Genomic DNA, 27,819 nt, shown 5'->3' on the forward strand with positions numbered 1-27,819 from the left:
AAATCTGATCAAAAATGTTAACAAGAGAATTAATTACAAAAATATTTCTGGAGAAAATGATTCAACAAGCATGTGTAGCTTTAAATTATAATATCTTAACAGTGGGAACTGTTAGCCCTGCCCAGGAAGTGTTAAGGTAAGAGGAAAGAGCATTGGAGGAAAAACCTGGCACCTGGAAAAGAACAGACTAGCTCAATATATCTCATGGGGAAAGATGGAAGTCGGGAAGAACTATGACATACTCGCAGCTCAAGCCTTCATGAAATGCGGCTAATCACATCATGGTCCAGTGAATAAAACAGTATAGATGTGCAGCATACGTATAGCATAGGGTAATAAATAAATATACATGTGCATAGTTAAAATGAATGATACAGTATACTGCCTAGTACTCCAAACTGCAGGCCTCACCCTCATCTTGTGGTTTAGGCAATCCAATACAACGTCCCATGTACAGAACTGCATCCTTGTGTGGTTCGAGATAGGCCACTGAGTGAACATGTGCATTACAAAGACAAATGTTATGGTACATAATATATTGGGGATGTCCATGATAGAATCAAATGTTCACTGTTTCCTGCAAAGTTTGTTCTGTTCCAAATATCAATAATGAAATAATCTGATGCGCTCTTTAAACATACGCAATTTTTTCGAAAATACTTTTCGTACTGTCCTAGGGGATGAAAGGGCTTTGAACTACGCACTATAAAGAAAATTTGTTATTTTATGCTATTTTATGTTAGGAATGTTTTATAAACAGCGGTATTTATGTTCACTTACAGCACTCCACAAGACATCTGCCTGTTACTAAAAATCAAACATAAAATGTTTATAACAAATTGTTAGGTGTCCTCAAAAACCCAGGTGTCAATGCTAGAATAATGTATTGTTTGTATATAGATATATATTCGGTTACTATGCTCGGTTTATAGTTGTAAGAACAATAAATAAACTTCTGAGCGCATCAGAGTTTTAGGTACAATAATAATAACTTAAGTTCAAAAGACCAAAACAGCTGTAGTAATCAATCTAATTGCTGTGATACCCCAACTTAGTAGTGGATTATTATTATTATTTTTTTAAATTGCATGATGGATTGAGGATCAAGTCCTATTTAACTGTGCAGGGTGCAGCTATGAGGTTCTTAAGTGCAGAAATTATTTGAAAATATTTCCCACTTACCCATTAAATATCATATTTACCTAACCTTGTGATGTTTGATAGGAGAGCACTAGCACAATCAATCTGTAAAATGTTTTATCACAACAAACTTTTTACTAGTTCTAAACAAATCATGTCAGTGCCATGGGTAGCCGTTACAGGAAGTCTTTGACATGAGGCACTACACAAAATTGTGTTATTGCCAATATAAAGCAGCAGTCTGTCATGCTAAACTATCAGAGGTGGCTCTTCCGCTAAGGCGGAGGAGCGTCACCCGACTGGATTGTGGGGAAAGGAAAAATAAAATGATAATAATGTTATGTTATTATCATTTTATTTTTCCTGGGGTAAAGGGTGTGGCAGAGCAGGGCTGGGCTGGAGGGACGGGGCTGGACAAGGCCTATGTGCACACAAGGTGCGCATGTCTGTTTGGCGAGCCATGTTGGACCGGCCAAAAAGGCATGCACAATTCCATGTTCTCTACCCGGCTGTACTGCACAGCCAAGTGGAGAACATGCCCAGACTCCCATTTCCAGTCAGTGCGACGAAGCAGGCCGCTCAGACCAATCACAACACTGTCATGTTGGTGACAGCAGCATCGTGATTGGCTATGACCCTGTGCAGCTGCGAAGAGAAGAGAGAGAAGATGTACGCAGGTAAGCTTTTTATTTTTTATTTTTCACACACACCCTACCCCCCCTGCCCCACCACTCCCATTGAGTGGCAGCCACCATTGTAAGCTACAGTGGCACTACAGATTTCATGGTAGAATTAAATTTTTTATTGTGAAACTGCTACAAAGGGAAGACATTATTTAAAAAATACATAATCACATCGAAACAAGAAGCTGTGAATATATTCTTTAAAATGTTTCTGGAGAAGAAATCATCACTTTAGAGATTCTGCCTACTAGCTGTATTTTCTAACCCAGATCTCACATCTTAGTAGCAAAGTTATGAACACCAGGGTGTCTCAGTAGCTGAAGGGCTATTAATTACAGAAAACCCTGTTGGAATAATTAAGCCACCAGGACTACTAGAAAGTGACAAAGCACATTTTCATATGCATGGAATATTAAAACTAACAAGCCAATATTTGTGAGACCATTTAAAAAAAGGGAATTAATAATAGATATTTCACAAATCTAACACATTTTAATAATGGAAAATGACAAATGATTCTCAATGTCTGATGAATGCTACATTGAGGATTAATAAAAAAAATAATGAAGGCTTTCTTTCAGACTTAGGTCATATTGTGCTCTTCACAATTAGATCTTTTTTGACTTTCAAATTTTTTCACGTTAATAATATGAAATATGTTAACCTGAGAATCGGGAACGAAAAATATGTTTATTAGCAAGATACATTTTATACCGATTACTTCATAAATTAAGGTTGCATGTGACTTCTGAACTACACACATTCAGGCCTACAGTTCAGAAATGTTATTGTTTTTTGTGTCTACTTTAATTCTTACCTATCTGTTAGGGAACACATTTTAAACATGACTAAACAATTCACAATCCTCTGTCCAGAGATCCACACATTTGACTCAAGTATTGTTTACAACAATGTTTTAGCACAGTGGTTCCCAACCTGTGGTCCGGGGAGCCCTGGGGACCCCTGGGGGTCCGCAAAGCCTCCTTAGGGGGTCTGCGACTGCTTAAAAAATGAAATATTAACAGATTAGGTCTTCAGCTTTCAGTAATGGCTCAGTTGGGGGTCCCCAGAGTCCAATAATGATTCAGTGGGGGTCCCCGGGTTCCAGTATTGATAAAACAGGGGTCCACAGAAGTCAAAAGGTTGGGAATCGCTAATAGCACCATTGCCATGCAGCAATTACAACGCGTGCAATTTTGGTGTTTTAATCACACATAACGCTACCACCCATGAAAATTATAGTTCCACACTAGTGAGGTCAAAACACAGCTCAGAGATAATCCCTGGTAACCCACTCATAGCAGTGGAAGAAGCAACAGACATTCGGCAGATAATTTTGTTACATCCATCAATTTTAAAGTCAGGAAAACAACATAATAACATTCCCACATTAATGTAAATAGATAGAGAAAATAGAGCAAAAATATAGCATGAGCATTACAAATGTTTAAGGGGCATGGGAGATAAGAATTTCTCTTTTTTTTCTGCATAAAGCAACAAGAAAAAGTATAGCGCCAGTTAAAAAACACTATTTGTGGTTGACCATGGGCTAAGCAAAATTTCAGGCTAGCCACAATAGGGTGGAGATCAGATACACAGTTCCCCAACACCAGCAGTACTTTCTCTTTGCGTCAATGTAATATTACCCACCTCTGCTTCAAGATGGCAGAACCCTTCCGCCATAAGGAAGTCATGACCCTCATGGCACATTTAAATCAAAAAAGGTAATGTTAAAGATGCCCCTTGTTCTCCGACCGCTTCCTCTCCTCTGCCAGATAGCTAATACCTGTTCAGTGATTAGTAGTTGATACCCAGCTGCTTCCTCTGATTCTTCTGGGCTCAGAGGCAGGCTACTGACCTCTCAGTCCAAGGTTGTGAACTCTCTCAGCCTAGTTTGTGTATTTCAGCTCTGGAGTGGCAGAATGGCAAAACAGGCAGCACACACTACATTTTCGTAAAGTTGCTTTCTGCTTAAGTTAACAAAATATGAGTTCCCCATTTATTCTAGTTTTGAAAATTAAGTAGGCAATACATTTGAAGCTTTTTTTTTTTTAGCATTTTTCCAGTTGAGATAGCACCTGAAGATTTAAGTCAATCAAAGCAGACACAGTGAAATAGATTTTTGGTTTTATTTCACTTTGAGAGTACACTAACTCCAATAAGTAGGGTGACCTAGGCTGTTCCTACATGGCAAAGGCATACCCCTGCCATTCATTACTGTGGTGCATTTAAACTGCAGCCCATGCAGATCGCAGTAATATACCTTGCAGACTTATTTTTTGTGATATATGTGGGTAGTAGAAATACACACTGCACTTCCTTCTGTGCATTTTAGCAACTTTCTATAATGGTCCTTTAAGAAAGTTAAATAGGCAAAAAAGCAGAGTGGTGGTACTACCGAAACAGGACTAAACATGCCTAAATGTAATCCAGACCAGCACGTGAGTGTCAACTACCAAAGATGTCCAAACACTGGCACTGCACAATGCCATAGAAATCAAGTGAGACAGAGAATACAGTGAGCACAAAGGCAAACATATAAAATAAAATAAATTAAATCAATTAGGAAAGTAAACATTATTTAAATTCATTTTAGTACCTTCTGGGAGAACATATTGGATACTATGGACAGAATATATGACACAGCCGTGCCTCGTTTCCCTAGCTAAGTCTTACTAAGACTACCGAACCCACAGACATATCCTCTCAAGGCTCCAAAAGGTAGAGACATTACAATGGCGATCAGCACCGCCAAACAGCTGCTTTTAGCTCGATGGGGTTTGGAGGCTGTTCCCTCACAAACGATCTGTCTACACAAGTTGTGGGACATATTGGGGATGGAAAAACTGAGGGCAATGGTCATGGGATCTCTACCCAAGTTTGATAAGATATGGGGGCCCTTTATCTCTTACTTCTCGGATGAGTTCAGGGACCTGACATGCCTGCGCTTCTTACGTGTGTTGCTCTTGATGAGCTTAGTTACAGATCCGGCCAGAGAGACAGCTACGACAAGAGTTGGAAGTGGCTTGTATGAAGGAGGAGAGGGTGAAAGGGCTCTATCACAAGGTATAGATTTAGGTTCAGGGGGCATTGTGCTTAGTTTCATGTTTCCTTTATTTTTATATCCACCGGCCAGTGGTTGTAGGTGGAATAGTTGTATAAAACGAAATGTGAATAAACAGATTTAATCCTAAATTCATTTTAGTTATATTATTTTTAATGAAACAATGGCAAATGCTAATGTTTATTATATATAAAACATTTGAACAATAGAGTGTAAATGATACTTTAAAAAAATATTTAAAACACAAATAATATTGTAAGCAATAGAACAGAAGTTAGCATTAATTTTATTTAATTAAATGCTATTTAAATATAGACATAAATATTGGATGTATTAATTTGTCAAGGTTTAATGCAGGAATTGTGTTCCTTGTTACTGTGGTAGACTTAGGTGAACAGGAGATAGTGAAATGTTTTGTAATTATTTTCTATTAAAAATATATCCTTAAAACTAATTTAAGATTAATAATTTTCTTAACAATCTCTGTTATTTTCATTAGGAACATCTCTGCCCCAATGTCATATCTAAACCAAAAGGTGGACATTTTAATAGTAAGTTTATACTTGTAAATTCACTCATACGAGTCTCCACCCTTTTATTTTTGGGGTTGAAACTGTACATGTAAGGGTAAATCTACGCATGGAAATGAATAATCTCAAACAACAGCTGTTTATTTGTTTTATATTTATCTTTGTATAGTAGGCATATTAGGTAAGTTATGTGTTCTGGCAATCTTTAAGTGTCTGACTAAGTAAGGTGTTAGTGGCAGGTAGCAAGACTTCTTTGTTTGTAAATGTTTACTTGTGTACCAGCAGAAGCCCCAGAAGATCATTTAACATGAATTGCCTAAGGAACCATTGGATTCACAACCAATGTTTAGAAACATTGTTATGTGATAAAATGTAACTATCCAAATTCTTGGCACATGCAAGTTTTTTCTTTCATTTTGGAAATTTTGGTGACTCTAAATATGACCTTTCATTTGTGGAGAACATTTGAAATTGTTACATTAAGGCTTCAACTTTTATTTATTAATTTTACAATTGTGTTATTAATGAGGTAAAAAGGCATAAAAGCTTTTCTAAGATATAATTTGAGCTTATGGGTGTCAGTAGGATTTCTTATCCCCCCAGTTGGTGGCAGTAATGCTTGTTTGCAAGACAGCACTGCCTAACTGTTTTCTCCAATTATACTATCAGATATTCTAGCTTTCAGGAGTTTAATTTCATGGACGCAGGTGGCACAGACAGGGTGACATCATGTAAGGATAGGAGTGTTGTGGCTGAAAGGACAGGTGCTGACCCATCATATTCTCAAAAACAGAGGAAGGTTTGTGCATCCTCTTCCATTGCTACCAAAATGTACTTCTGCTAATTCAAGAAGACACTACTCCACCATAAAATCTATCCACTCAGTGCGCCACATCAGACCCCTGCCCCTACCACACCTACTCCAGAGGACTGCAACCTTTCAGTGCCAATCTCACAACCATTCTAAATGCATCCACTTCTTCCAAGACCCTCCCAGATGCTTGGAAACACACAACTTTCATACCATTGCTGAAGAAACCCTCTGCAAACTCTCCATGGCTTGCCTACTACAGATCAATGTCCGTTCTACTATTCCCGGCCAAGTTCTTAGAGAAAACCATCAACAGATACTCCAGTGAACACCTCAACAATAACCAATTCCTCAACATCACTCAGTCTGATTTTAGATCCAACCACAGCATGGAAACTGCCCTCATTGCTGTCACAGATGACATCTGCATGACTCGGGACAGAGGAGACATGGTGGCCTTTGTCCTTCTGAACCTCTCTGCAGCATTTGAGTTTCACACTCTATTCTCATCCAATCCCTACACAACATCAGAATCCAAGGACACACACTCCAATGGATCTGCTCCTCCCGGACTAGAAGAACCCAGTGCCTGGCACTGTACACCTCGGATGACTGTGACTTCATCAGGCGGAGTTCTTCAAGGATCCTCCCTAAGCCTGAGCCTGACCCTCTACAATGCATACATGGTCCCTCTAGCCAGCATCATCAGCTCTCACATATCAACGTGGTAAAGAAATGAGGCTGTTGGTTGAATGGCATGTGAGCCCTGGTCAAGCAGCAATCACAAACCTTGTCAGTGTAAGGCACAAGCAAACACCAAATTAAACTGTGCTCAACCCTCCTGGTAGTTTGGCACCAAGCAGTTAAGCTTAACTTAGGATCAATGTGTAAAGTATTTATGCAAGACTTCAATCAGTAAATACCACCCCAAAAGGATCTCACACCAGATTAGAAAAAAGGGTGATTTCAAATAAATAAAACAAGACCAAAATGACAAAAATCCAATCCGTGGAGAGGGAGGTTTGCATTTTTAAAAGTTTTTGTGGAAATAGCGGCAAAAAGCACAAAGGGCCTACTGTGGATATTTGCAAGCTAGCTACAGGACCCGCTCAGGCGTGCTGAATAAGGTATGTTAAATCCTGGTTTGCGGGCGATGTAAGGATCTGCTTCAAAGATGCATTGTGGAGCCGAAGTGATGTGTCAGTTTCAAGATGCAGCAAGGCTGAGATGCGAGGCCCTGCATCATCATTCAGGAGCCCATTGATGATGGCTTGTGATATGAAGTCATGCGTCAATGATGCATCACACAGGCAGGGAGATGCATTGGTTCTGAGGAGCTGTGAGGCTGCAATGTGGTGTTCGACAGTACCATCAAGGCTGCCGTTGATGAGGGATGCCAAGGCCTGTGCTGAGGACATGCCGTGCAGCTGCAGTTCTGATGAGCTGCAACACAAAACAGTTCCAATCCACACAGCACTGGCGATGTGTCAGTTCTGCTCAGGGCTGTGCCTCACAGCAAAGGAGATGTGTCAGTTCTGCTGGATCCACAGAGGCTGACAGACCACCTTAAGCCCACTTCCTGGGGTCCAGGACTAAGGAGGCACCACTTGGCAGGGTAGAGTCAAAATGACAGCGTCCAGGTGCTAGGATATAGGATTTTGGAGCCTTCTGTCCTTGAGCCTCAGTGAGGAGGCCAGCCAATGATCCCTTGGAGTCATTCTGGGGCCCCAGGTTTAAACAGATGCAGGTCCAGTCGTTCTCACCTAGGCAAGAGGAAAGCAGTTCAGCACACAAAGGCAGCAGTCCTTCAGAGCAGCAGTCCAGCAGAGTGGCAGTATTTACAACAGCACAGCAGTCCTTCTTGCTGGCAGAGTATCCACAGGGCCAGAAGTGTACTGAAGAGTTGGTGCCTGAGGTTCAATATGTATACCCAGTGCCTACTTTGGCAGTTGGATGAGCTACTAGATGTTTCCATCGTCCTCCGACATGTCAGACACCGTCCCTGTGCTAGCCCCAGTTTATTTGGGGTCACACTAGACTAGTGACAAGTCCTTTATGAGTGCTCAGGCAGAGCTTTTGATGTGCAAGTGTGGTAGGTAACAGCTCCTCCTACTCGTTACTACAGAGTGTCCCATCCTGCCAGCATCTATCTTCCCTTTGTTTCTCTGTCTGGGAGAAGTACATAAAGACCAACTGCCTGCTACTCCTAGTAATGTGATCAAGAAACAGGCTGCAGGCACCAAATGATTAGGACAAGAAAATGGCAACTTCCTAAAAGTTGCATTTTTTAAATTGTGGTTAAAAATCTGACTTTGCCATTAAGGTGCGCTTTTAATTACAACTATTTAGACAATAAACTCGGCCTGTCAACTTGGTCCCAATTGGAAGTTACGGCTTATGAAATGTAATAAAGTAACTCCAAAGTTATCCTATCAGAGAGGTAGGCCTTGCAGTAGTAAAAAATGACTTAAAGAGTTTTTCACTATCAGGACATGTATAAATTAAAGGTACATGTCCAATTATTAAATACACTGCACCCTGCACTGTGGGCTGTCCAAGGCCTACTCTAAGTGTTTAATATGTTTAAAAAAGGAAGATTTGGGCCTTGGAAAAGATTTTTTTGATAGGTAAAATGGCAGTTTAAAATTACACACACAGGCTACAATGGTGGTCGAGGTACTTAAAGGGCTACTTAAGTGAGTGACATAATCATGCTGCTGGCCCACTAGTATCATTTATTTTACAGGACCTGGGCACAGGTAGTGCCACTTCACTAGGGACTTACAAGTAAATTATTTATGCCAATTCGGCATAAGACAATGTTACCATGTTTTAAGGAGAGAGCATATGCACTTTAGCAATGGCTGGCAGTGGTAAAGTGCACAGAGTCCGAAGGCCAGCAAAAACAGGCTCAACAAATGTAGAAGTAAGAAAGGATAAAGATTGGGGCTGACCCTGTAGAAAGGTCCAAGTCCAACAAATGTCATCTCCTATGCCAACGACATGCAACTCATTCTGTCCCTCCCAGACAAGGTACCCAGTGCCTGGATCAAGCTCAATGACTGCATGACTGAAATTTCCTGCTGGATGAAGACCTGTTGTCTAAAGCTGAACACTCACAAGACCGAAATTGTTATCTTTGCAAAGAGCACACCACCGTGGGACTCCAACTGGTGGCTAATGGAGCTAGATCTCACAAACCCAAGAATCTCAGTATCATCACCAATACCAAAATCGACACAACCATGCTGAGGAAGATTTTAAAATGGCTGCCAATCAGTACCTGCAAAACTGTCACACATGCCCTGGTCACAACCAAGCTGGACTACTGAAATACTCTCTGTGCCAGGATCAACAAAAAACTCATCACAAGGCTGCAGACCATTCTGTGACCAGAATCACTCTCATACTCCCATGTCACACTCACAACACACCACACCTGAAGGAGCTCTATTGGTTCACCATTCACAAGTGAGCACAATTCAAACTCCTCAACCACACCTTCAAGACACTATATAACACTGGCCCAGCAAACCTGAACAATCAGATCTAATTTAATAAACCTTCCAGACAACTTAGCGTGTCTGGACTCCTACTTGTGCAAATTCTATGTATATGGAAACCCAGATCCAGCGGTCACACCTTCACCTACATTGCTCCTAAAGCATGGAACAACCTACTGTTACACATAAGAGGCTCCTTCTCACTTTTTGAATTCTGCAAGAACCTGAAGACCTGGCTTTTTGAGTAGTACCACTAGGCGTCCCCAGACCTTTTCAGCACCAGGAAACCCTTCCGGCTGATAGTGCATCCTGCAAATCTAAGTAACATAACATAACATAACATTGTGCCTTGTTTTTAAAAGTTACAAAATAAGTTTCTGCTTGGGAGAATTGGTGGCTTTTAGTTTGTTGTTATTGGATGTACGATCTGGTGATGTCCAAGGATAGACAGAAAACTAAGGTGATAAAATACTACAGAATTGGCAAGCATCAATAGGATGTGCAAAATAAGCTGTCCCACTTACACACTACTGGTAGTTCTTTAAACAATGTAGTCAACACCTTCGTATTCCTTACTTCCTCAGGGGAACATACCTGCCCGTGCACAGCCAAAACATCCAATACCCATTTAGAGCCCTAGTGAACAGTGAACAGTGAACAGTCATTCACTCCGTGAGTACAAATGTTCTATTATCAGTGTCCAGTCTCACTCCTGCTTTTACGACATTAACACACCACCCATTTGCACTATATACAAGGAATACAAAGATATAGTAAATATAGTCGCAAGGCTGTCATTTGAACCCCACGTCAATGCTGTTACAAAAAATACAGGCTCTTGTAAAGGATTTCCTCATGGACACCAACAGGTGCATCAAGGCTAAGAATGACATGAAAAGAATGTGCCACCTGACAGCACATCACTGGCTCTCTATCAGACAAAGATTGAAACTGACACCCTGGGATTTCTCTAAGTTCTCCTCCTGGGTGGTGATGCTGTACTAGCTGAGACAATGACTAAGTACAGCCTATCCTAACAACAGAAATTTACAACAGGTAAGACTGGCTAACATTTCAGGTGAAGATTCCTTAACTCACAAACGACTGCTATGAAAAACCGACAATATAAGTACATTTAATAAGTACTATTAAAATAAGTACCAATATAGAGAGGGATTTGCCTGGTAGTGGTTTGTGATGATTTGCCCACCTGGCTTTACCAAAAAGACTTTGCATTTAATTTCTCAGAGGCATACCCAAAAAGGAATAAATGAGGCCATCAAGCAACTCCCGGAGCCATCCAGTAATTGGTTGGATTACCAAGAAACTAAATCATTTCAACTTATGGTTTAAAGCGTTTCATCTTTGTCATAAGTCAGCAAGAAAATGAATGAAGTAATTTGAGCTAGCCGACAACAATATATGCATACCGAGCAGAGGCGTGTGATATGTTTCCTCTCTGTATAGTGACTTACATAAATTTCCTTTTCAGACTTCTGGTTCCCTCGTGGTCCTGTTCTGTCCCGTGTAAAATCCGTAAACATAAATACATATGCCCTGCCAGGCAAATTTAGCAGGTTCCTGGCTAGCATCCATCTTACAAACCATGTAAGTCACTGAGATCTTTCTGAAATTGGAAGTTGCAGGCCCTCAAATAATAGTAGAAATATACACCGCACGCACACATACGATGAGAAAAACCAAAGCACATATTTCTACTGCAACAAAGTACTGATGGCCAAATTCAGAAAATGTGGAGGCGTGTTTTGCTCTCAAGATCACATATGAAGTATTTTGCTAAAGGGCTGTATTCCAAAAGTTTCAACCCCCAGAGGAGGAAGCACGTATGCATAATTGATTCTGTTCAGGTCCTGTAGAAATGCTCATGCATACCATCAATCAATTACTCAGCACATCTCTAATTACAGCTGCCAGTCAAACTGCAATGTCAGTCTGACATTTTCGCAACTCCAACTGCAAGCGTGTGCAACGTCATCAAATATATATCGTGCATACTGCTAGATGACAGTCAAAGCACGTTTCCATAAAATGCATGTTGTTCCAACTGCAATTTTAAAAGACATCAACATTTTACATGTTAACAGCCAATCATTTTCATAAAACTGGCTTGCAAATAAGATGAGATGATGTGTTATTTCAACTCTTTCTACAATTTCCACAGCATCAGAATAGGATGAGAGATATATTTTTCAAATTTAAATCCGTCAGTTTTCATTTATATTGAAGTTGCTTTAGCATTATCAGTAAATATTCCAAATCACATATATTTAGTAATTATTATGGTCTGAAGTATTTATTAATTAGCTTTTTTCCAGGAAGGGGGGAGGCAAGATCAATTGAGTAGCAGAGTGCTTTATAAAAAAAAAGTTTCATACAAAGTGTATAAACAATGTATTATATATCAATAATATACTATAGGATAATATATGATCAGGTATATTTTCGTGGGGTGCACAGAGTTTGCAGAATGGAACAAAAAACATAGGATCAATACATTGTCGGATAAAGTTCAAGTTTAGTAAGTAAGCCAAATAAAAAGGCCTCTCGCAGTTGGAACTGTCATTGATAGGGTAACGTTTTCAGCTCTGTTTCTTTTTTAGGACTGATGAGTCCTACTGTCAAGTGGGATGGAGTTTCACACCCCTGATACATTTTCCGACAAGGCTTGATTTAGAGTGTTTGTCTTCTTCAAGCCATCATTTCAAGGATAAGATGGTTCCTGATCGGAAATAGTTGTTGGCTACCTAAAATGTACAGTTTATTTGCAAGCTAGTTGGACTTTCCCCAAAATATTGCTTTATGGAGCATACTGCCCATTGTTAGAAATTGGGTCTTTGGTTGACAGTCAGGTTACCCCCTTTCCAAGCAAGGACCCTCACTCTAGTCAGGGTAAAAGAGAATCACCCTCAGCTAACCCCTGCTTACCCGCTTGGTAGCTTGGCACGAGCAGTAGGCTTACCTTCAGAGTGCTAGGTGTAAAGTGTTTGTACCAACACACAGAGTAACTCAATGAAAACATTACAAAATGACACAACAAAGGTTTAGAAAAATAGAAAATAGTTATCTAGACAAATCAAGACCAAAACAACAAAAATCCACCATACACAAGTCAAGTTATCACTAAGAATTCAAAAAGAGTCTTCATGTAATTTTAAACACAACGCTAACCCTGTTAGTGTGAAAATGTACGTTGGGTTCGTCAAAAATAACTCCACACGGGTGAGTGTGCGTCAAAAAGGGCTTGCGATGCGTTGATTCCACTTACGAGCGGGACTTTGCGTTGTTTCTCCTGTCATCGGGTCGGGTGCGTTGTTTCTGCTCTCCGCAGGAGAGCGATGCATCGATCCATTCAGCACACTTGGGACCGGGCAGGCCTTGCGTTGTTTTTACACGCCCAGCGGTGTTTGCGTCAGAAATTCAGCCACACGATGGTGCAAAAATCACGCAGTGCAGGTTACGATCTCAGCAGCCTCTGTCAGCGATGCTGCACGTCCTTTCTCCAGCCGCAGGCGTCGATCTTTCGATTGTTTTGCAGGCGAGCATCGATTTTCAGCCGCGAAGCCGGCGGCACATCGATTTTTCAGCTGCACATCAGAATCGCGTTGATCTTTTCCCTGCACGGCGGTCTGTTCATGGATTTCTCCCTCTTGGGCTGCCAGCTTCTCCTTTCAGGGTCCCAGGAACTGGATGGGCACCACTTGGCAGAGTAGGAGTCCCTCCAGAGACTCCAGGTGCTGGCAGAGAGAAGTCTTTGCTGTCCCTGAGACTTCAAACAACAGGAGGCGAGCTCTAAATCAAGCCCTTGGAGATCTTCGCAGGAAGGAAGGCAACACAAAGCTCAGTTTTTGTCCTCTTAGCAGAGGCAGAAGCAGCAACTGCAGAATAGCTCCACAAAGCACAGCCACAGGCAGGGCAGCTCTTCTTCATCAGCTCTTCAGCTCTTCTCCAGGCAGAGGTTCCTCTTGGTTTCCAGAAGTGTTCTAAAGTCTGTGGTTTTGGGTGCCTTCTTATACCCATTTTTCCCTTTGAAGTAGGCTTACTTCAAAGGAAAGTCTCTCTTGTTTGTGAAATCCTGCCGTGCCCGTGCCAGGCCCCAGACACACACCAGGGGGTTGGAGACTGCATCGTATGAGTGCAGACACAGCCCTTTCAGGTGTGAGAGACCACTCCTCCCCTCCCTTCTAGCACAGATGGCTCATCAGGAAATGCAGACTACACCCCAGCTCCCTTTGTGTCACTGTCTAGTGAGAGGTGCCACCAGCCCAACTGTCAAACTGACCCAGACAGGGAATCCACAAACAGGCAGAGTCACAGAAATGGTTTAAGCAAGAAAATGACCACTTTCTAAAAGTGGCATTTTCAAACACACAGTCTTAAAATCAACTTTACTAAAAGATGTATTTTTAAATTGTGAGCTCAGAGACCCCAAAGTCCACATGTCTATCCCAGTGCTTAATTTGTAAATAAAAAGGTGCCGGTGCTCAAAGTCCTTCTCTTAAACATGAGGCTACTGTAATTAAATCTGCCAGCACTGAATACTGAGGCAGCGTAATCCTGAAGCCGTCTTTGGCCTCTTAAATCCATTTACGGCCACCCCTGCCCCTTCAGCTCATCCTGAACTTTCTACTTTCTCCCTTTGTGACGCTTTTTTGTTTTTCCGTCTTCCGTCTTTCCCATATGTGTCTTTTGCTCACAGCAAATGCTTGAGGCATAAGAATAAGCCCCAGCCCTCACAAATAAGTGTGGTGCTCAGCACCGGAAACAACAAGCACAAATTAAGCACTGGTCTATCCGCTGCCAAAGAGACTCTACACTTTAAAGGTAGCCTCCATGTTAACCTATGAGAGGGACAGACCTTGCAACAGTGAAAAACAAATTTAGCAGTATTTCACTGTCAGGACATATGAAACACATTACTATATGTCCTGCCTTAACCATACACTGCACCCTGCCCTTGGGGCCACCTAGGGCCAACCTTAGGGGTGCCTTACATGTAAGAAAAGGGAAGGGTTAAGCCTGGCAAGTGGGTACACTTGCCAAGTCGAATTTACAGTTTAAAACTGCACACACAGACACGGCAGTGGTAGGTCTGAGGCATGATTACAGGGCTACTTATGTGGGTGGCACAACCAGTGCTGCAGGCCCACTAGTAGCATTTGATTTACATGCCATGGGCACCTCTAGTGCACTGTACTAGGGACTTATTAGTAAATCAAATATGCCAATCATGGATTTACCAATTACATACACATTTTGTATAGGAGCACTTGCACTTTACTACTGGTTAGCAGTGGTAAAGTGTCCAGAGTAACAAAAACAGTACAATCAGAGTCCAGTACACATCAACAACCTGGGGAACAGAGGCAAAAAGTTAAGGGAGACCACGCCAAGGACTAAAAGTCTAACAGGCTCCATTTGCAACTTCTGTGTCCCTGTCCTGTGGGATGCCTGTGAATGCTGCCTGTGCTCCTGATGGCTCTCTGTGATGCTGAGGGCCCCTTCTGACCCCCTCCTTGGTTGAGTCCTCCTGGGCCTTGCTCGTCCCCAGCAGCACCACTTTCCACCAACTGCGAGTTTTGCCGGTGCCAAGGTTTGTTGGTGGAATCCAATCACGCAAACCTGACTACAATCTTCCTTCTGGCGTGGGAGATCACCTGCACCCTTCAGGAACTCGACTCTGACTCCAGGGCTGCAGTGCTGAGTTTCCTACCTCACCATCGACCAACTTCTGCATCCTCAGTCTGGTGGGTAAGGGCTCCTGCCCCCACTGAACTCTGCTGTGTCCTCTGGACTTGGTCCCCTCTTTCCATAGGTCTTCCTCTTCAGGAACCCACCGTTGGTTTCTTGCAGTCATCTCTGGGGTTTGCAATTCTCTTCTTTTCATCTTAGTGGGTGTTTTGGAGAAATTCAAGTGATTTACTCATACCGTTCTGGTCGCTGGGGGTATTGTGGTACTTACCTTTGTGCTTTTTTGGTATCCCCAGCACCCCTATACACACTCCACTTACCTAGGTGGGGGTCCAACTCTCGCATTCCATATTTTTAGTAGATGGTTTGTGCTCCCTAATAGTTTGGGTCACTATTCTCTATTGTGTTTCACACTCTTTTGCACTGTTTTCTAACTGTTCTTATGCCTATTTCTGACTACTAGTGTATATATCTTGTGTATTGCTTACCTCCTAAGGGAGTATTGCCTCTATAGTATCTTTGGAGCAGTGTTACCATAATAAAGTACCTTTATTTTTGCAACACGGAGTGTGCTCTTTCATCTGTGGAAGTGCTGTGTGACTACAGTGGTATTGCATGAGCTTTGCATGACTCCTAGATAAGCCTTGGCTGCTCATCCACAGCTATCTCCAGAGAGCCCAGCTTCTAGACACTCCCTAAACTACACTAATAGGAGTTACCTGGACCTGGTATAAGGTGTAAGTACCTTAGGTACCCATCACACACCAGACGAGCTTCCTATAGGTACATTGTGAGAATTGGAGTCCCAGACCCCCAAGAGGCAAACCAGAGCTTATGAACCCTTGGCTGGTGCTATGGACCCTTTCTGACTCTCAAGGAACCTATCAGAAGAAGATCCGAAAGTTTAGGAACTTTTTGCCAACTTTCATGAAAAAGCGCCAGAAGAAGAGTGCCTCGACGTCGAGAGTCAAGCAGCTGTTGTCAAACCATGAGTCGGCCTTACCACGCTGGTTTGCCCCACTGAAGGCTCCATAGCTCCCCGTCATTGGTGCAGATCACAAAGACCTCCAGAGACCCACTGAGGCACCACACTGAAGCAAGCCGCAGTCGTCAAAGTGAACTGTGGAGTCAAGTACTCTACAGTGGATTTTTGGTCATTTTGGTATTATTTTAAAGATAAATATATTCTCTATTTTATAAATTCATGTTGGGATTTTATTGTGTGTCTGTTAGAAATGGGTCTCTAGTTGGCAGTGGTTTGCACCCTGTCCAAGTAGGGGCCTTCCCTCTACTCAGGGTAAGGGAGTCATACAGCTAAGGTAACCCCTGCTTATCCCCTTGGTAGATTGGCACCTGCAGTCCGGCTTATCTCAGAGGCAATGTGTAAAGTATTTGTACACACACAGTAACATAGAGAAAACAATACAAAAGTATTCCCCATTAGTGTAAAAAACAAATAGCCAATATTTAAGTAAAACAAGACCAAAATGTCAAAAATACAACTACACAAGTAAAAGTATCACTTTTTAAAGGTTGAAATGAGTCTTAATCCATAGGAATCAATGATTGTGTCTTTTTAGCTCAAAGTACCTGGGATGCATCGAAAACAATGACGATGCAGGCCACTGGGGAGGTGGGGCGCTGAAAAGCAAAGCGATGCATCAGTTCCTTACTGTGCAGGGGAGGTGATGCATTGATTCTTTCATTGCAGGAGAGACAATGAGTTGATTTCCGGACACACAGCCTCGGTTCTCTACTGCGGTGCAGGGTCAATGAGAAATGTATTCCCTGGGGACAATGAGTGGAAAATCCACATGCACTGTGAGGATGTGGCCGCAGGGAAACAGACACTGAGTTGATTCTGCAGCCATGAGACAGGCGCTGCGTTGATTCTCCAGCCACGGGCCAGGCGTTGCGTTGATTTTTCTGCCGTGGCGAATCAGTGCATGGATTTTCTCATTCAGGTCAGGAGCCTACACTTCCAAGGGCCCAGGGACTGGAGTTGGTACTACTTAGCAAGTCAGGGCTCTCAGCAGAAGTGCCCGGGCACTGGCAGGTGAAGTCTTTGATGTCCCTGAGACTTTTTAACTGGAGGCACTTTCAGTTCAAGCCCTTGGACAACTTTAGAAAGCATGACACAAAAAACAAAGTTAAGTCCTTTCACTCCCAGGGCAAAAGCAGCAGGCTAGCACAACAAATCAACAAGCAGAGTGGCAGTCCCTCCTACGGCATCCAGCTGTTTTTCCTGGCATAATGTTCTCAGTCCAGAAGTGTTCTAACTATGTTGTGTCAGAGGTCCAGTACTTATACCCATTTTGAAGTAGGCAAACTTCAAAGAGAAGTCTTTGTAGTGCACAAGACCCTGCCTTTCCTTGCCCTGGCCCCAGACATACTCTAGTGGGTTGGAGACTGCTTTGTTTGAGGACAGGTACAGCCCTATTCGACTGCATGTCAGCTCCTCCCTCCACTCTAGCGCAGGAAGACCCATCAGGATATGCAGGGCACACGGCTACCTTTCTTTGACTGTCTAGAGTGAATACACAAACTGCCCAACTATCATCCTGACACAGACGTGTATTCCACAGACAGGCAGAGGCACAGAATGGTTAAGCAAGAAAAAGTCCACTTTCCAAAAGTGGCATTTTCAAACACACAATTTAAAAAACACCTTCACTAAAAGATGTTTTTTCCAAATTGTGCTTTCAGAGACCCCAAACTCCACATCTCTATCTGCTCCCAATGGGAAATTGCACTTAAATAAAGATATATCAAGGCAATCCCGATGTTACCCTATTGGAGAAATAGGCCTCGCAATAGTGAAAGCCAAATGTAGAAGTATGTCACTTTTAGGACATGTAAAACACACCAGTACATGTCCTACCTTTTAAATACACCTCACTCTGCCCATTGGGCTGTCTTTGGCCTATATTAGGGGTGCTTTACATGTAGGAAAAGGGAAGGTTATGGCCTGGCAAGTGGGTGCCCTTGCCAGGTTGAAATGGCTTTTTAAAACTGCTCACACAGACACTGCAATGGCAGGTCTCAGACATGTTTGCAGGGCTACTCATGTGAGTGGCACAATCATTGCTGCAGGCCCAATTGTAGCATTTGATTTACAGGCCCTGGGCACACCTGGTACATTATATTAGGGACTTACTAGTAAATCATATAAGCCAATCATAGAGAAACTGATTACCATTGCATTTTAGACAGAAAGCATATGTACGTTAGCACTGGTTAGCAAAGGTAATGTCTCCAGAGTCCTAGAGCCAACACAAAAAGGTCAGATAAAATAGGAGGAAGAAGGCAAACAGTCGGCAGATACCCCATTAAAAAAGGTCTGGTTCAGCAGTCTTTTGCTTATTTACTATTTTGGTGATAATAAATGCTTAACACTAACTGTTTTCCTAAATTAAGATGACTGCTCATTGCTAAGCTACCAATGGTTGAGCAAGGCTTAATTTATTGAGACTTGACTGGACCTTATTAGTGATTGTGGTATTACTACTAGCTGAAGGTGCGTACATCCGCATATTAATAACCCACTTTTCTACACACTTCACTTCCCATTTTCTAAGACTCAGAAATTTCCTTTCTATTTGCTGGTCAGTCCAGATTTGCCATCCATCCAGGTGGAGGGCAACCAATGCATATTTCACAGGTACATTAAGAAGCTGTTCTTTTCAAATTTGTGAGCTCTAGCTTTCAGCATCCGTGGACCTTTAAGACTCATCATTTTAGTTGATTTCCCATCTCTATCCCTTGTCCTTCTTTCATTAATCCTATCACTTTGTACTCTGTAACAGTGCTTTCTGCATGAGAGTTATAATATCACAGTTGTTAGGAACTGGGGGCCAGATGTAGTAACTTCCGCATTTGCGATTCAGAAATTGCGAGTCTGTGCGACTCGCAATTTCCAAATCGCAAATGCGGATGCAGAACGGTGTCTCCGACACCGTCAGCGACTCGCTATGGGGTCGCAAAGACCCACCTAATAAATATTAATGAGGTGGGTCGCATTTTGCGACCCCATAGCGAGTCCCTGCACTCACAGAGATGGTGGCCTGCCGAAGTCAGCAGACCTCCATGTCTGTGACTACTTTTTAAATAAAGCAGTTTTTATTTTTATTTTGCAGCCCGTTTTCCTTAAAGGAAAACAAGTTGCAAAATAAAAAAATAACGAAACCATTTGGTTTCGTTTTTTCAGAGCAGACAGTGGTCCATTGTCTTGAGAAGCTCTCGTTCAATTGAATTAAACAGTAGGAAGTTGTATCGAAAATTAATCTGAAATATACATTTTCTGTGGTTTTTGCTAACTCTGCAACTTTGAAACCAGGTGTTCTGGGTTAAATTATAAACAGTCAGCATAAGTAAACATTAAACATGGCATTTTACGTTTCTAGTACATTTCTAGAGGTACACTTAAAGGACCAAGAAATAAAATATGTATCGCATGCAAAGCACAGCATTTTGCACTGCATTATGGGTAGCTTAGAATAACGGGCTAATTGTCTAGGCTTTCTATATGAGCTTTGTGGGCGTTGTGACTCAGCAACAATTGACTTTTACCTTTTTCGAGTATTGTGGAGAAATAATGTTCTAATACTAAGAGCTGTGTATTCGAATTTTGTCATATAATAATAAGACATGGGTGAAAGACCAATATCGCAAAGAATTTTCTTAGAAAATCTGCTTACTAAATCCTCCAAGTCTATAATATGTCCATATGGAACCTTAGTTGGTGTGCTACGTTGTGCTTTATGCAGTGTGTCTGGGATGACATGATGTGGCATGCTGATTTGTGGGTCGATAGCCCATTCACACAATTAAGACGGATGGAATGGAAGATAATTCAATGACAGTAATTTACGTACCACATGATGTCCGAACTCGTTGATCTACTTAGATCCTCGTCTGTGCTATCCACTAATAAATGTACTTACAGGTTAGTGACCGGCCCATCCATCTTTTCTGACATTATGTAATAAAAAAGTGTTGGATCAAAGGCTGCGCATCTTTCACTCATAAAATTAAAATATACCTACTTGGGTTGTAAGTTTCCACATTTTTACAAAGTTCTACAAATATGAATTTGCAGAGATGATCTAGAACAATCAATCACATGCAATGCGGCATGTGCTTTCTACTAAGCAGCATACTGGTTAGTTGTCTTGGACCAATTATGGCAGATGTTTTCTCTTCCGTGTTTAGAGTGCCATTGACATCACTGCAGTCTCAAGACAGCTGATAGGATGTTGTCCACTTTTTAGCAGCTTTCCCCATCCACTCAACTCTAATTTAGGGCCTGCGGGCCTAATTTGGAGTTTTGATTATGGGTACTCAGTCGCAAACATGACAGTTACCCATCCACCTTATTATAAGTGCTTTGGGATATAATCCACTCGTTATCAGATGGACGGGATATCGTTCACATTTCCACTCTATATCAGATCCTAATTCTTTGCATGAAAACAGTACATATTAAAAACTAAAACAAATAGTGTGAACCTGATGCTTCTATTACCAAAGTTTGGTAACTTGTAACCTTACACCACTTTGCTGGTCACAAACAAAAAAACACAAATTGTGATTATAGTCTATTTTGAAAAACGAGCATGGTCCATTGAGAACTTGAAGCGTGGCTGTCTCAGGGTTCAAGTTTACTTATTAATTTTATTTTTTTACTTGAATGCATGTTCACCCGAAGATATCATGGCCATTTTCTTGAAAGACATTCTGCACCTCGTGAGGTAGAGGACTGAGATTGGTAGGCCAGTAAGTAACAAAAGCAGCCAGTGCTACTGTTTAATATATCACTCAAATAAGAAAACAATACCAGGACAATGACTTTAGGCCAGGGCTAGACTGGCCATAACAGCCATCGGCCATTTTCCCGGGAGGCTGGAAGGATGGAGGCGGTTTACAGAGGTGGGGGCTGTTTTTTTGAGGTTCTGCAATATCAGCCCCCAGTAACAAAAAGCAGCAGTGCTTCGCACTAGCAACCCCCGCCTTCCCAGCCCCCACCCGGGGGCTGCTCTGACAAAATTGCCAGAGCTGCTTTTGGGTTCCTAGTCCGGCCCTGCTTTAGGCTTAGAAAGGGGTACTACTGCGGTGTAAGAGAATACACTGGGCCCTTACATTCCAGTTAGTCATGGGTTGCACTCGTGGGAAACAACAGGCTTTGTTGACAATGTATAAATCTGGCTGGAACACATGTTAACTGTGTCCTGTTCTTGTGAACAGACAACTGGCCCAGAAAATCCCCCAAGGTTGGTTTTGAACCTTTTCTCTTGAACCCAGGCCGAGAGGATGGTGATCGGTTCTTTGCCATGAGCCATTGCAGGTGGAAGCCAAAAGGTACAGAGAATGGGATGGTGGTCGATCCCACAAAGTAACTGAGGTAAACATTGGTCCAACAGAAGCACCACCACTCCAGGAAGGATCCCCTTTCCTTGATAATAGGGTATTGCGCTTTGCTCCTCTGTCACTGAGAAGGGAATTAAGGGCTCTATAGGTGTTCTTTAGTCAGCATTGCTGGACACTATGGCCTATGGGATGCTCCATAAAGATATGTGCAGCAGGGCAGACAGAAGAGCTAGGAACAGAGATCACACTTAGTTCAAGTCTTGGGCTGATGATCAACCTTCTTGTAGTAAAGTTTTAAAAAGTACTGAAATAGTCCTACAGCTTCTATTCACAATCTTTGATAGAATGTAGTCTTTTGTTATTAACAATAATAGCACTGCTCATGTTTTGGGTGCTTGTCAATCAGGTTGGTGCTATCTTTGGTTAATTGTTACTCTTAAGAAGTGTGTATTGTTGCTTACATGTCTTCCTGCCTTGCTGTGGTTGTGTGTCACCAAACACATTTTACACAAGGGCAGATATTATGGAAAATGTCCTCCAATGTTCCTGATCTCTGGTTCACAATCACTCCATTGTTTGCAGTCACTCCTTGACTACCCAATTTCCTCTGGGGTAGGGCAATACTGCACCTGTACAACTATTGAGCATGAGAGTAAGGAGCTTCAGAGTGATTACTCTAAGTAGAAATCACCTTTGGGAGACAATTGTGGGATACCTCCTGTGTCTGAGCCCTAAGGGTGATGCTAAGGGGTGCCTGAGAGGTAGACTAACAGGTCCCTCAAGAGAGGGACCTCTTGTACTTAGCCAAAACGAAAATATAAAGCAGAACTTTAGTGGAAAAAAGAAAAACTGCGAGATAAAACTGCAGGTGTGGATTTGTTTACATATATAGTACCAGAGCTCAACAGAAGTGATGTCATACATTTAATGTCACAATAAGAATACTTGAAGGTAAGGCTGCTTTTTTTTTAATACTGAACAGTTCTAACATATCGACAGATATGCTAATTAGAAATGGACAGGGCCATTTTTTTCACAACATGAATGTGACGATGATAATGGAAGCACCATCCTTTCTCTGACAGTGTAAGAGGGAGAGCACTAACACTTCTCAAAGGCCTATCATAATAGTACTGAAGAAAGCCAACTTTTCTCAGCGAGGCCCAATAAAGACAAAACTTCTGATCCTAGACGTCTTGTGCACCTTTAGAGAGACTATACTGGCACTTTTCATTGTATCTGTCATTCTAATAATTGGCTGTTCCAGCTCATGTAAGCAGGACTGCCTTACCTGCAGACCTTTAATTCCTATCTCTGTTCTCCATTTTTAGCACTTGCATTATCAAGCATGCCTACACTGCAATGTTATAAAAACTGCAATTCATAACTCAGCTAGAAAAGAAGCATGTATTATAGGCAGATTTCGTTAGCAACCAAGCAAAATTAATTCATCGCTCTCCAGGTCTTTTAAGTTGACCTGTACTGGGTCCACATAGTTCATGAGAGAACTAATGCATCAAATGGTTGTGACTTGCAAAGCCTGTGCTGGGCAAAACTGCATACTATGTGAGTTCAAAATATACTGTTGGCATAGCCCAAAGATACATTTTGTTGCAAGTGGATTTGTGTCACAGTGAACCCATTCTAATTTCTTCTGACTTGTAATCAAAAATGAACTTCAAAAAGGCCCTTTCCTTCCATCCAACTAGCAGAGATGTGAATCAATTGTTTGTAACTGTTATTGCAGTCACTAATAACAGATGAGCTTTTTTTATTGCAATGTTGGCATGTTGCCAAGGGGAATGCCTTAGCTTTGGTCTGCTGCTCCTCTCATCTCCCCATCACTCTTCTGCAGATTAAGGTCAGCTTCCTAAATATGCATAAAGCAAATTTTCTTCAAGTATTTCTGAACCACAGTTTTGTCCTGTCACAAAGTTGCACATAGGTTGCAACACAATGCAAGGATAAGTTTATATTAGTGACGCTTTGAGACCTGATCCGTAGTGCATCTTGCCCTGGTCACTTTTTTTTTGTATTTGGAGAGATGTAGGCCTGTATTTCCAACAGGAAAGCAAATCATGAAGTACTGTCATTACCAGCACAGGATAAGCTGTTCGGACATAGCATGTGTAACCCTGAATGTATTAATAATTTAAAATCCATTCACAATCATCAAAATACACATAACATCAGCCCCCTTCTCCATTTAATAGTACTCCATATAGTTTTCTGGAATCAGCCTGAAAATAATCATATAATCTAACATTTCCATTAGTCTTCAAAAATCCTAGCCTCAATTGATGGACATTTTAGGGCAGTGTGCGCCAGAAATGCAGCCTTGGAAAAAGCACATTGTTATGTGTAGGGCTTGTCTGTAAATACCTTACCTGTTCTCCAAAACTGCCAGGAATATCGCTGAAAAGCTGCACAGATTGCAGGGCCCACTCCTGTAAAAGCCAAGTAATTTACAAAGCGGGGTTTTAGTAACGCTGTGCAGTGTTCTTTGCAGCACAGTTGTTTTCATCCCCAAAAGCCCTTCCCCTACATGCCTAGACATTTTTGGTGTGATCGTTTTCCTTGCAAACTAGGAAGGGGAGTTATGCCACAACTTGGTTTACCCACTTCCCACCCCTTGGGTAGGATTTATGGATTTAGGTGGCACATGTGGCGGAGATCTCCGCCCACATAAACGGGTAACACCTGCTAGAAATAAATTTGTAACTCCATGACAGATATTAGAAAAAAGCTAAATCTGGTGTAAACATATATTGAAAACTGTATTCAGTTTTGTAAATAGGCACATGAGTGGTTTCCCCATTACAGATGCTTTAGATGAATTGCTTGCAAAGCCCCATGGCACTCAACCCTTTGGGCATCGGAGCATAGCCATAGAGGGAACCAGGTCCTCTGATATATTTACTCCTCGTTATCTAACAGCTGTAATAATCATTTGCTAAGATGCATCGGGGATACCCGGTCTTATTTTATCTTCACCGGAAATGCTATTCTGATGACATGGACACTGCTGCAATGCTGGTAGGGGCATCTCTGCCCTTCGGAATTGCTGCAGGAATGTAAAGTCTTAATAGATATATATAATCAGTCATTTTTGAGTAAGCATAGCCTAGTCTTGAGGCATTCTATGTGAACTCGAGGTTCTTTACTTTTATAGTTTAACTAATTTTGAGAATGACTAATTTAGACGTGGAAACCAGAAGCAAGGCGTGAAGTTTACCACAACACATTTATTTGCAGAATAGCTTATTGCACCACTTGGTGATAAGTTTAGAAAATGCATAAAACTTTTCATTTAGCGAAGCATTGTTTTTAGCATGGAAATTGTGAGTAGGCGTTTAGTTCTTGAAAAGGTCTTGGTTTAGATCCTGTGATTTTTCCTACTTATGTAAATCATTATTCAAAGGGATTATTTTTAGTACGCTTGTCATAGGTATGGGAGTGTAGATTGTTCCATTTGATGCGGATATTTGCTATTACGAGTGAAATGGGAATGTGTTTATAGCGGATGTTGTTAATTATAATCCTGTTCATTTCTTAGTTAAAAGAATGCAATTCAGTTAATCATTGAATTGCAGGGTATTGCCAAAAAGCCTTAGTCCAGCTGGGCATGCCTCCTTCTGCACACTGTGATTATTGGCTGGCCAGCTACATCCAACAGAAGGGATCAAGCTGAGAGGACGAGTAGACAGGAAGGAAGGCTGGCAGAACTCCTAACGATGGGCGTGGCCACACAGCACAGCCAATCATTCGGTCCAGTTTCAGACCACAAGAAAATACGCACAGGGCAAATGTAACACAACGCAACCTCGTGGGACCTGTAATTGAAGGAGCCCAACAAAAGGCAAACAGACCCCACCTGTACACAGCAAAATGACTTTTCTTGTCGTAAATGGCCTGAGTCGCAGAATCGGGCCGTTTGCGATAAGAAAAAGGCTACATACATCTAATGGGCACCACCTTCTAACTCGCAGCTGATGACGCAGAAAAAGAGGGTTCGACATATATTCATGTACACCGTGTAACCGACATATATAATGAAGTGTGATTTTAATTAAAGAAATAATGTACGAGGGAAATTGTGCCCTCGGGGTAGTTCGCCATCATTATAAACGAGCTTTATTAATCATGAAGTATTAAAAATGTACTAATCCGTCATAATCGCAAATGTATGCCATGATTTCTTGTTTGAAAACTGTTTTGCTTAGCTTAAATTTAGTACAGGCTTTGGCCTAGTTGCTTGGTTTCAAATTTTAACTGCGTGATTTTTTCCTTGAACTAATGAAACATATATTCTTGCTTGAAGTTGTATTTTTTTTCCAGTAGAAACTGGCTGGTACACTTATCTCCAAGGTTTCGTGCTAGGCCGGTTACATCCCTTTTGATACAAGGCCAGTCTCTGCAGGTGCGGACAATGAAGGTACAGATAGTAAAATAATTGGCAAACCATGATACAATTTGTGTTCCAAGGCGCCAAGGACAGTGTATGCATAAATGGGCGCTAGTAAAAGACAATTTTTGATTGGACAATTTGAAGCCAACCTATGAACCCTCCAATGGAAGACCCTACAGAATTTGGAATGTTTCTTACTTAAACCCACCGGACAAAGAGAAGTCAGCCATTTTCCTCGATGCCAGTTTGAAGCCTGATGCCAGACTCCATTTTGGACGACACCCTGATGCCCTTTTCTCTATCTGAGAGAAAGAGACTTTGAGAATTCTCACCCTAGAGACTTTAACTTTGATTTGCCCCCGTCTTGCCCATGCAGTAACTTTGCCCCATTTTCCTTGCCGCTGCAGGGAAACTTGCCCTTAACTTTGCCCCTTTGAAATTTGTCCCATGCTGATCAACCGGTACCTGAAGGACGAAGACTTTTCTTGAATGCTGATTGTATTTGGTAAATATGAAAGGATAAATGTATTATGCATTGTGTTTTTCCTTTTAGGTACCAACTGCTAATTTTGATAGGATCCTAGCTAGAAGTTTTTTTTTTCCAAATTTGTGTTGACTAAATTCGTTTTGCATGAAGACCCACATGCCAATGCTAATTAGAGGTTAGTCGAGGTTTTCATTCAATGTATCATGAAGAATTGAAATCTTGTTATGCTGACCGAATGTATGCAATTAGTCAAATACAGTTAGTCACATTGGTGATTTGCATTGCTATAACAGAGTGTATCATTATTCAGATTTTGCGTAGATTGCGTTTCTTCCGCCGTTATGGACAGCTAGTAATGTTCATATACATATATCAATTGGTTTTGAGACACATATATCGTGCTAGCTTTGTTAATATAGGGAAATAAATTCACTAACTTTTAATAAACTGGTGTGGTTATTCATGACTGAAAGGTCATGGTGCGCCGAAATACCAACTGTTATTGATTTCTGATGTGTTGTATTGATCTATTAACTGAGTACTGACTACCGATTATAACAGTTATTGATTATTGATTCGAGTGACTCGCCTATTGAGGATGAGGAGAGCCCGACTCGGTTAAAAGATTCACCGACCTCCAACGTGTCCAGGTACAGGTAATTTATAAGGGCTGGACGCGTTATCACAGCTATGCCATCTGCTGTTGGAAATGGTGAATTTTGTGCTCTTTAAAAAATATGTACCATAACATTGCGGTACTTATCATGATAGAGTGTTCTTTCTATTGGAAAGAGGGGCAGACTCTTGCATTCTTTTCCCTAGTGTTATCTTAGATGCTCCATTGATCAATTGTTCTACTTTCTCTTTGTCCATCTGGTTAGCTCCTTGACTAAGTATAGTAGTCTTTCAATTAAGTTAGATACAGATAGATAACTGTGACAATAACAACAAATGTTGTTCAGTACTCAACTAGTCATGGTAGAAAGTATACAGAAAGAATACTTGTTCAAAGTCTGATGCTATCACAGCACCCTCCCCGCCCACTACCTGTAAGGGCAATGATGATATTACTGCAAAGAATAACAGCCACAATATCCTAAAACGATATAGAGGAGCAC

General features: G+C 41.6%; 1 protein-coding gene and 1 long non-coding RNA gene across 7 annotated transcripts in view; one reads left to right on the top strand and one right to left on the bottom strand.

Moving 5' to 3' along the window:
• The window catches only part of CTNNA2 (catenin alpha 2), a 2,570,005-nt gene that overhangs the window by 2,433,416 nt on the left and 108,770 nt on the right, over nt 1-27,819 (bottom strand). The window lies entirely within an intron of this gene.
• Nucleotides 1-27,819, top strand: part of LOC138296174 (uncharacterized) — a 257,052-nt gene that overhangs the window by 154,832 nt on the left and 74,401 nt on the right. For 2 of the 5 annotated variants that reach the window (XR_011203778.1, XR_011203782.1), the window contains one exon: nt 26,145-27,125. The exons of 1 other annotated variant lie outside the window; for it this stretch is intronic. This is a non-coding gene — a long non-coding RNA (uncharacterized lncRNA). Of the gene's footprint in view, nt 1-5,386; nt 5,439-26,144; nt 27,126-27,819 lie in introns of those variants that run through there. 2 more of the 5 variants (XR_011203779.1, XR_011203783.1) reach the window with 2 other exon arrangements.

The sequence above is a fragment of the Pleurodeles waltl genome, chromosome 1_2 (assembly GCF_031143425.1).
Source record: "Pleurodeles waltl isolate 20211129_DDA chromosome 1_2, aPleWal1.hap1.20221129, whole genome shotgun sequence".
Classification (NCBI taxonomy): domain Eukaryota; kingdom Metazoa; phylum Chordata; class Amphibia; order Caudata; family Salamandridae; genus Pleurodeles; species Pleurodeles waltl.